The 11,386-nt window shown below is 40.7% G+C and overlaps 1 pseudogene; it reads right to left on the reverse strand.

The window, feature by feature from the left end:
• Positions 1–5,191: 5,191 nt before the first annotated feature.
• Positions 5,192–7,228, reverse strand: LOC107288344 (annotated as a pseudogene).
• Positions 7,229–11,386: the final 4,158 nt, after the last annotated feature.

The following is an 11,386-nucleotide window of genomic DNA, read 5'->3' on the forward strand; positions in this document are numbered from 1 at the left end:
CTATAACAACAACAACAATAAAGTTGGAAGGGATCTTGGAGGTCATCTAGTCCAACCCCCTGCTCAAAAGGTCTCAAACGGTGATCACATGACCCCAGAAAACTGCAAACCTCATAAATATACACCAGTCGCCAAATGTCTGAATTTTGATCACATGTCCATGGGAATACTGCAATGGTCATAAATGTGAAAAATAGTTATGTCATTTTTTTCCAGTGCCATTGTAACTTTGGTCACTAAACCTTTTGTAAGTCAAAGACTACCTGTACATTTTGTCACAACTCCATTCTCATTGGGATGTGTTAAAAAACCAATTTGCTTTGTAATACTGTAAAATATTTCTGATAAACAACTTGGGTCCCTTTGTCTCCCCACTTAGCAACTTTCAAGCAAGAGATAAGTCATAGCTGACCTTCTGAAAAGATTCATGCATTGTTTCCCATGACGTCTATCCTTTGTATCTAATCTTCTTAGATACAAAAGCTACAGTAAAAATGCATTTGTATAAGAGGAAATAAAAGGAAATAATTAGATTTGAAATAAAATAAAAGCAAGTAATAAATAACCACACAAATAAAAGGAAATAAAAGCATCCTGCCATTTCCATCACCTTCCTCTGTAAATGGCCCTTAGGAACATATTTTAGTTTTTTAAATGTATCATTGCGCAAAATGCCTGACAGCACACTGCTTTTCATGCATCACTCTATTGTGAACTTATAAATCTTACTGTGAAAAAAGAAATTAGACCTATTATTTTTGCAGACTGTCACAGTTAGGCAGTGTTTTGAATCATCAAATTGGCTGTAAAAATATTGGTTTGAACAGGCTGTTATTAGGAAAATTGCCAGACATGTATTATTTATATTAATTAAGTTAGACTGGCCATCCTATTGGGAGAAATTTGGAGGTGGTGACAGAGTAAATGGTGGTGGTAAAACAAAAAGAAGCATGGCTCACTTTTTAATATGATCTAACCTATGCTCTCTGAAGTAAGAGCACGTCTCAAAGTTCAGTGTGGTTTATTTCTAAGTTAAAATCTGCTAAACTGGGTTATTAAACAACAAGTATATTTGTTTTAAATGTTATTGAATGGATATCCTCGGGTTCAAAAGTACAGGAATACTGTCCCAGATGATGTGCTATAAATTCTGTAAAATGTAATCAGCTTGGGAGTAAATCCCCATTGAATCGGGGACATGCATCCAGCTCTAAGTATCAGAGCTGGAAGCGAATAAAAAGGGATTTGGCAGTGAACTGAGAAACTGCTTGTCATCTCACCTGTGCTGTGAACTCAATGCCCCACTTCCAGCAAGTCTTACCATTCAACCTTGCAACTACAACTTGGTGATAAAAACATTAGTCCTGTTCTATATAAGGAAACCCAAAATGATTAATCACACAAGTTTTAATCGAATTGCTGTGCAATCTTATACTTGTCCTACTCTAAAATAAATCCTGCCAAGTTCAGTGCAACCTATTCCTAGTCATTTATTCTATGCTGTGTATAAGACTGGTCTAAATTTGCATGAAAAAATCAAAACATAACTCCCTCCCCCGTGATATTACAAGCTTATCCAATCAGATCCTCTCCAGATATGTTAGACTACAATATCCACAGCTGCTATACTCCCTGGAATGCTTAATGGAGACTATAGTTCAGTATCTGGAGGTGGGGAAGTTGGATGTATAAAGGCAAACCTGGCATTATTTTAAACGTTTTCCTTAAAATACTCTTCATGCTGTAAATTTGTTCCAAGCCTCACATCTGATGGTTTGGTAGAACTATTTTGTAAAAAAAAAACCCAAACATCTTGATGCAGAGATAGAAAAACGGACTATGCGTACTAGCTGTTTTCTCCTGCAAATGAAATTCTTTGTTAAGAATGTCCTTTATGATTTTTTTCCAATTCCTTTTTTTCCACTTGAAATCACAAGCTTATAGCCTACCCCATAGGAAATGTTGTGCGTGTGTGTGTGTGTATGATATATGTATGTGCTACGAACTGAAGCAGCACTTAAAAACCTGTAAACAAGAATGAAATCTTTGGAGAATCATGCTTCTATATACATAGGCCTAACATTATAAGTGAGATAAAATGGAAATAGCGAATCCTTGAGTTTGTTATGAAATAGCAACTGTTCTACCAGTGGAAGGCTACATTTACCTACTAGATCTAATTTTTAGATGCACTCAAGAATATTTTGCCAAGTGCAAAGTTATACAATAGAATGGGAATAACATAGAATATCATGGGAAATAGCATTCTTTGTTAAACAGTCTTAGATACTGTTCTATTGAATTGGGTTAGTATCCGATAGTAAATGTCTGGATTGTGTTGGCTGACTGACCACATGGATTTACAGCATATTCTTTCTTTGGTGAAAATTAATTTAAGCTTGGAACAAAACTGTAAAATTAATTATGTTTTGTTTCACCTCTCAGTACAGACAGTAACAAGCAGATCCAACTTTTATTACAAATTGAGATAAGATGCAATTTGCTTTTATTTTCTCATACCTTTTCCTTGTTGGGGGAAAAAAACCCCAACAATTGCAGAATTGTTTATTGGAATCTGGATCTCACCATGGGGAGAAAGCAGAACATTCAGGAGACATAGCTAAGTATTGTATACACATCACACTAAGCCATCTACCTTGTGAGTTCACACAATATGTTAAACTAAAACTAAGCAAGTATGGTTTAGCACAAAGTGTAAATCCCACTTATTACACTTCAAAACGTTGCTAAGTATCTCCACGGTTATTTTCCACATTAAAAACTCCCACTGGTAAAAACTGAACATCAGAGGGAAAAAGGCCTACTTTAGCCTCCTCTGTTTCCCCTGAAATAAGTTCTTAATATAGAGATTTCTACTTAACAGAAAGCATTTGAATAGCCATTTCCCATTGTAACATAATAGAAAAGAACGCAGGGTAGCTTCCCCCCCATCTCTCCTGAATGGGCAAGCTGTCTGTCCATAATTAACCAATCTCCTAGCTACAACAAGAGGTGGAATTAATATATTCAATGACAAAGAATAAGACATGTCTGATTGTCTTGCCAATGAATGGAAACTGTAGAATAGTTCCCATTGAGCTAATTATGGAATCCTATCAATTCAAGTTCCAAAGGGAGCAGATATGGCAAGGAAGAGCCAATGTTCAGCCAAGGTGGTTCTTTTTATAGACGGCTTCATCTTATGACTTCCAACATCTTTAGGATGGGATAAGAAAAAAAAAATCTGGCAGTTACCATCAGCATGTATGAATGATGCAGAGTTTGTCAAATTTACTGGGGAAATAGGGAACAAGGCTATTCTTTGAGGCTGGAAAGCAATATAATTCATATCTGGGTAGTGACTACATTTGACTGTGTGTATCACTTTAAAAAGACATACCCAAAAGAATATACATAGGTGTCAAAAGTCAAATGATAATGAGAAGAGGGACAGAATGATTCGTGATGTTAATGTATTCCATGTGCATATTTGAATGATTCTCCCTTTACTCATTATCTCAGGTATTTTCAAAATCAAGCCAAATGATCTGCATTAAGAAGGCATAAATACATTTTAAGCATTTTAATTTCCTCATAATCTACCAATCTTCTCTGGAAGTATTTAATAATAGTAATAAGACAATTTAATATAAATAATTTAAAATAAATATAAATTTATTATAAATATTGTTGTAATTTTAAAATTAACACATTTAATAATTATTAAATCGATCAGTCACTCAACACCTAACAACTCTAGGCAGTTTCTAGCATACTCACTACAGCTGATGCAATCATACGGTAATCTATTCTTCACGGAAGATTGAGAAAATATCCTATTTGCCTGAGTCTATAAATGTCAGGAGCTAAATTCTTGGTAAGCCACAGAGGAACCTACAATATAGGAAGGAAGCTGTTTCCTATGTCTTCAACTGAATGCTACTTAATGCTCCAAGGACAGGGTCTTTGGTAAATCCATCTGAAGAACAGGCAGCCTGTCTTTCAGTGTCACAGAGGCCTTCCAGATATACCTCAGTATACTTCACAACTCCAGCCAGCATAGCCAATAGTAACATTCTGTAGGGAGTAGATCAATAACATTTGGCCATTATGTTACTTTTACCACAATGGATTTTGTTTTGAATTTATTGATTTAAGCTAAACTTCCATGATAATGGAAATGATATTGGTGTCGCAGTCCCAAGATATTTGGAGGAAACAGTGCTGCCAAGCTCTGGGATAGTTATTTATCTTATACTCTTTCACCAAATCACAATCCATTTTATCCAAAACTGGTGAGTGGGCAGCTTTGGTAAAAGGAAGCACTTAAAATGATTATATGTGGAGATGTCCTTCAATTAAGATGATTCCAAAAATTAAAGAGATTCAAGGAGGCTGCAGTTGTGGACAAGTTCTAATTAGACCTTCCCCAAAGCCTCTCTTAGGCCATTATGGGAGCAGATCGTTGGCCTCATCTTCCATAGCTTTCCTTGTGTTTTATACATTAGGCACCCAGGTGACTGAAAACATGTTCTCTGTCCATTGCACTACAACCTTCTGTGTTGAGTTTGCTGAATCTTAAATGATAAAACTGATTCCTCTTATATAATTCAGAGATTATATGGCTATGCAACTGTTCGGCTACCGAGTCTTTCCTATATTTTGAATTATCTTAAGTCCATCCCTTTTGAATAACCAGACCAAAAAGACACTATTTCCCACCTACAGGTTTTTTTTAATGTTCTTTTACAAGTTCTCTGGGTTTGGCAGATAGCATGGCAACAAATGACATTAAATTCAGCCTCCTACTATATCCGTACAGTAGCCTTCATTCCTTTAAAGTATTATTCCCCCAAACAGTGCTCTTTACATTAATTCATTTTCTAAAAAATACAGCCAATTCAAACTGCCAATGCCCAAGGATTGCGCTCTCAATCTAAAAGAATGTTATTTTTATAAAGTTAAAATAAATAACTTATATTGGTCTTGGAAGGCTTTCTACATTATTTCAGAATTGAGGAAAACAGGCAATTCCTCTTTCCTTAAGCAGGAAATCCCCAGAGATACAGAATTTTAATTTTTTTTAAAAAAAAAACAGCCATTACAATGCCAGATGGTTAGATGCAATGTATAGAGCGGAAAGACCAGCGCTAGTCAACATTAGGAGAGTAGAAAGAGACTCTATCAGAGCTCACAGAATGCGGGATCTCTTCGCAATGATGTCATTGTTCTCTACGTCTTCCTTACAGAGGTTAGCCCGAAAAGATTTCACTTTATCTTGAATCTCGGAAAGGAGAGCAATCTTTTCTGTCAGCATGGTTTCGAACTGGGTGGCGTAAAACTCCATGTCATATTCAATATCTTCAGCCATCTTCAGAAAAGCTTTCAGCCATCTCAGTGATTCCTGATGATCTTCTGTCTGAGCTTTCTCAATCTCTTTCCTCTTCTTCTGCCCTTTCCCTCTGGTGATGATGCTAAGAGCTGGCAAAGGGACTCGATCTTCTTTCTGTACACAGATGATTTTGAACTGATCGGTCTCAGGCAAGCTATGATTGCTCCAAGGCTGGATTGAATCCTCCAGCTGATAGAGAGATTTGGACAGGATACGATGGCACTGTTTGAAGGCACTGGGATCAACCACCAGACCTTTTACCCGATTGGCATATCTGAGGGTATTGAGTGTGTGCTCACATGACTTCATGCCTGGGGAGATGGTGGCAATCATGCAGGTGCAAGAGTTTTCTCCAATGAATGAGTCTCTTAACACTTGGGTCAGCTTGCTAGCTCGGAAAGGTGTGTGACCTTTATTGCGCCCCAAGGCTCGGATGCATTCTTTCAGCGCCAAGAGGCTCTTATTAATCTCAGCTCCCTCCAACCTGGTTAGTCTGTCGGCTCTGGAGGTATCTGCTCCCCGCTCATTGCCAGCCAGGTCAATCAAGGAAAATTTGCCATACAGTCTCCCTTTGCGTTTGAGGATAATTTGGAAAACCGCATGACTCCGGGAGGAATGGGAGTTGGCTGAGGTCTGGCCAGAGGTCCTGCATCGGTTCCCAATCTCAATGAGCTTCAAGACGTCCTCAACACAGATGACCTCCTGCTCCAGCAGCCCCACCACTTGGACTTGCTGATTGCTATCCTCCAGGACCCGGAGCCGGTTCTTCCAGTTCAGCAAATCGTAGACTTTTCCCCAGTAGATTTCAAAAAAGGCGCCGAAGACCTGGAGCTCCAGCATCTTGTAAGTGGGCTTCTGCAGCAGAAAGAAGACGTCCCGGGCGGCCATGGCGTAGATGCCTTTGGTGGAGTCCTGCTTCTTACCAGACAAGTCCCCTCCCATCGTGTGGGTCTTGCCGCTGCCCGTCTGCCCGTAGGCAAAGCACGTGGCCATGCCGCCGCGGAAGATGGTCTCCACCAGAGGCTGGGCCGTGTGCTGGTAGACGCTTTCGTTGGTGGCGCCGTCGTCAAAAGCGTGGTCGAAGCGGAAGGTCTGATGCTCCAAGTAGCGGGTGAGGTCCAGCTTTTGCCTGGCCTCGTGCACCATCACCACCCCCGAGCACGGGATGGTCACCACGTCCACCTCCTTGATCTCCGCCTCCCGCTGGTTGAGCGGCCGCTTGCGGACGCAGACGCAGATCTTGCGGGAAGCGGCCCCGTCGCTGCGGCCGCTCTGCGGCAGGCAGCTCTGGGCCAGCAGGGCGCCGCCGCCCCCGCGCGACAGGGCCTCGCGGCACTGCTGAATCACGGCGATCAGGTCCGCGTGCGGGTGGGCGTCGCGCGCCTCCCGCCGGGCTCGCCTCTCTAGCAGCGCCAAGTGGCGCTTCTCGCGCTCGGTGCGCAGCCGCTCCACCTCCAGCACGCAGGGCGATTTGCGGGCGGCCGTCGAAGGGGCTCTTCGGAGCTCGCATTCCACGCCATCCCCGCCGGGCTTCTCTCTGCTTCTGGGGGTCACCACGTAGTTGGGAGGCGGCGTGGGGTGGTCGCCCTGCTCCGACGGGGTTTGCGTCGTGAGCGTTCCCGGTCTGAACTCGGCCGGGGCCAAGTGAGGGTTGAGGCTGAAGGCCTGGCCGAGCTCCACTTTTTTGCCCTTGTTGGTGCCCCTTTCGATCCATTCCACGGTCACGCTGTTGGCGTCGTAGTGCAGCGCCGTTACCAGCGCCGGGTGGATCCGCCCGTCGCTCCTCTTGATGTCCAGATAGCTTCCCACCCGGATGGCCCCGAACGGCCTCGCCATGGCGCTCGACGGCTTGGCCTCGGGGTCACACGGGTAGCTCCTGCCGATCCCGGGCAGCAGGGGGAAGCGAGAGAAGGGAGTGGGTAGGCAAGCTGGTATCCTAGCTGGACAGTCACGCTCATTCAGCGCCTGGTGGTAAAAGGCACCCTTGCGCATGGCCCAGCCAGTGCCCTTGGCCCTCCGCCTTGTTTGACGGTCAGCCGCACGACGACCTGCGTCATAAGGGCTCCCCGAAGTGATTACGACCCAGGCCTCGGGCTTTACGCTCGCCCCGTGGCTTTGCAGGACTTCGCGGGATCGTTTGTGCCAGGGAAGAACCGTCGGTAAGACTTGATCTAACAGCAGGATCCGTCGCCTCCCTTTACCGGTACCTTCTCATAAGATGAAGTTATCACGCGTCAAGAAGTACTCCTTTCTCTCGGAGTTCATCGCTAACTGCTCAAAGCTCCCGTTCTTATGCATCCGGCTAGTCCCAGCCAAGTAGAAATACGGATTCCCAAGTATATTGTTGAATTCCCGGTGTAAAAGGGAGGAGGATATGTGGGTTTGAATGAAGCTGAAATGAGGCTAATGAAGATAAAAATTATTTCCGAATAAATCAGTTCTAGTCTTCCATAGCCTTCCATCATCATCATCATCATCATCATCATAAATAATAATAATAATAATAATAATAATAATAATAATAATAATAATAATAAAGTTGGAAGGGACCTTGGAGGTCATCTGGTCCAACCCCCTGCTCAGGCAGGAAACCCTATACCATTTCAGACAGATGGCCGTCCAGTCTCTTCTTAAAAACTTCCAGTGTTGGAGCATTCACCACTTCAGGAGGCAGGTTGTTCCACTGATTAATTGTTCTAACTGTCAGGAAGATTAGTTGGACTGTACCTCCTAACATTCACAGCCATTGACTTAGGTGGCTGGGAATTCTGGAGGGCCATGGGTTGGGAAAGAAGCACACAAGTGTGATGGGTGATATTGAAATTTGAAAAATAAATAATGAAAATAAAAATAAAGCTTTTGCACTCCATGCCCTCAACAGATCCTTGAAGGATGTAGCTCACTGGTCAGTCTGCTGTCCATAGCATTGAAACAATGGCATTTGGAACTTTAATTACTATGTTGTGCAATGATGACACAATCCATGCTCAGTTTGCTGATTGGATAATGGATTAATGGGCCAATATTCTGAATCTTTTATCTAAGCATGCATAGAACCAGAACTGAAGCTTTATAGTGCAGTCTTCTTAGCACGAATCCTCCCCGAATTGATTCTTACTTTCTTGTAAGTGTACAGTTCTTTCTAAATATGCTTCCAGGAAAATGGGTACCTTATGTTTTCCCAGTAACAGTAGGCTAAAACTAGACCCACGTACAGATTCCTAATAAACCTTTTCGGGCAATTTTCACAGAATGGTTTGGATTAAATGGAGATGATGGGTGTTTACTGTATCTTGGCATATTTTATGTATATTGGCATGAAGTTCTAGAAGAAAGGAAGAATTTTGTTTTATTTATTTGTATCCTGCCTTTGTTATTTTTACAAATAACTAGGATATGAATGTAATAGATATTTCTAATGAATTGGAAATCTTATCCATAAGATGACATTTTTTTCCTAATTTTTATGTGTTATTAAAGGAGTGGTGTCTAAAAATGCAGACTCATTTTAAAGCTTGTGAATTGCTAAAAAATATTTTGCATTGGTGTTCTGTTGGGATCGATACAAGACCAGGATATTATCAAGTTTAGTTTGTGAAATCCTGGGAACTTTCCTATATCCTAATGTTAAGAAACATTTTTTTTAAAAAAAATCCTGAAAACATGAATCCTGTCATTCATCTACTTAACTGACTGATGTACTAATTATTCATCTAACTGAAGTGTTGCAAATAATTAATGTATTTAATATTCATTTGTCATATCTAGTCATAAGAATCCTCACTGAATAGCTGCAAAGAACTTATTCATTGAAACTACGTTACAACCAGTGTTTTTATTCAGCGTTCAATTTAACTGAGTCATTTCACTGATTCCGAAACATTTGTGCTGATAAATTCTGTATTCAGTGAACCAGGCGCAAATAGAAAAAAGGTGCTTAAAAACTTTCAGATTAATTTCAGAAAAGAGTATGTACATGGACATGGTTTGCATGGTGTACCATTGTCAGATTTGCAAAAAGGTAGCCTCTAATTTTTTTTTGATAGTCATGCGGCTGGTTTAAATTGAACAGGTGAAGTATTATGCTGCCCATTCCTGTTGAATATCTTTTAAATACAGGACTACTAATTTTAATGGCCTGCCAGAAATATGGAAAACACAGTGCTCATTAAAGTGTGATAGATATGGGAAGGACATGTTGCACTACCTCATGATGTGTTTCAGAATTGGTTGGATTCACATGAGATGCTAAGCCCAAATCAAGCAAATACAGTTACAGGTAAGTGTAATATGTAATTCCCAAGCATGTATATCTTTTACCCTTTCACAAGTATAATTACTCAGATGCTTAAGTACCTTACTTTTTTAGCTCTGTTTTTTCTCTCCCAGAAATAGCTAACTAACATGGAAAAATAAACTATCGGGGACAGTTAGGAAATGAAATGTCCGCTGTAACTGTATTGGCTTTCTGCAGATTTAAGATCAGTTAACACGTCTCATAGGAAATCCCCTCATCATTCTTTCCTAGCTAACAGCTGCGCTGCAGACTTGCTTTTACAGTTGCCTCCAGCTTTTCTTGATTTTGTTGCCTTCCCAACTGAGAAGGATAACAAACAACACCCACACACCCCCAAAAAAGAAAACTAGCCCTCAACTGTCAGATCTAAAAAGGTCAGGAATCATTCAGCCGACAAGTTGACATCCCCCAGAAGAGACCAGTGAGGGGTTAGAAAGTAGGTGTTGGATTCAGTTCATGCATGTTTATCAGGGCATCTCGTTGAAATTTTGGAGGTTATTCCAAAGTAAATGTCGTTCAGTTTCAGGTATTAATGACAGAATGGATTTTTTTTTAAAAGAAAAAAGATGTTTGCAGCTTCAGCCACATTGTTCAGCTAAGCTTTATATTCTTCAATTTTAGAAGAGGTACATAATAATAATAATAATAATAATAATAATAATAATAATAATAATAATAATAATAATAATAATAATAATAATAATAATAATAAAAGTTGGAAGGGACCTTGGAGGTCATTGAGTCCAACCCCCTGCTCAGGCAGGAAACCCTATACCATTTTGGACAAATGGCTGTCCAGTCTCTTCTTAAAAACTTCCAGTGTTGGAGCATTCACCGCTTCTGGAGGCAGGTTGTTCCATTGGTTAATTGTTCTAACTGTCAGGAAGTTTCTCCTTAGTTCTACATTGTAAGATTTCTTTTCCCATTCAACTTTGTTGTTTCTAGAAGAAATGCTAAAGAAATAGGTGGTTGTAGAGTTGTGTGCATGTACTCCCCCCACTATTACTTTAACAGCACTCAGTACATCCCTGTAGCAGGTTGTTGAAAAGGTCCTTATAAAAAGGTTGAGAGATTTAAAGGGCAAATGGGTGCTTCAACATTTTTTAGGACCTGAGGCACTATTCCATCTCTTTAAAAACCTTCCTCCTTGGGGTAAATTGAGGCAAAATAAGCTTTTGTCAGCCCTTCCATTTCCTTCCAACCAAGTATCCCAAAAAGAAATTGTTGATCTGTACACTCATGACAAACTAGTAGTCAGTATATTCAAAGACAATTGTCTTAACACCAAGATAAATGCCAATGGGAGTTTTATGAATTGTACCTTAAAGTGGGTACATAATCGGTCCATTCTGCTTGCCAGGAACTTTAGGTATGACAGCAGAAAGACCCCCTGGAACCATCTGACCAGCATGTAACATCTGCCTAGATGTTCAAGTCTACACCCAGGTTCAAAGTATTTGGGTTGCCTTGCCATATTGTATACTTTTCAGAGTATAGGTATATTAATAACACGACATATGGACATGGCTTGATGATAGGTCTTAGTATCTTCGATGAAACCCAGTCATATGAATAACTGCCCAAAGTATTCCAATTAAGTCATCCACCAATTCTTCCTCACTAGGTATCGGCCTAAGAAAAATGTGTTGGGATAAGCATTTCTGGCTACCAAGCTGTCATAAACATGTAAAATAAAA

Source organism: Protobothrops mucrosquamatus, unplaced genomic scaffold (assembly GCF_001527695.2).
Source record: "Protobothrops mucrosquamatus isolate PMUCROS unplaced genomic scaffold, P.Mucros_1.0 scaffold538, whole genome shotgun sequence".
Taxonomy (NCBI): domain Eukaryota; kingdom Metazoa; phylum Chordata; class Lepidosauria; order Squamata; family Viperidae; genus Protobothrops; species Protobothrops mucrosquamatus.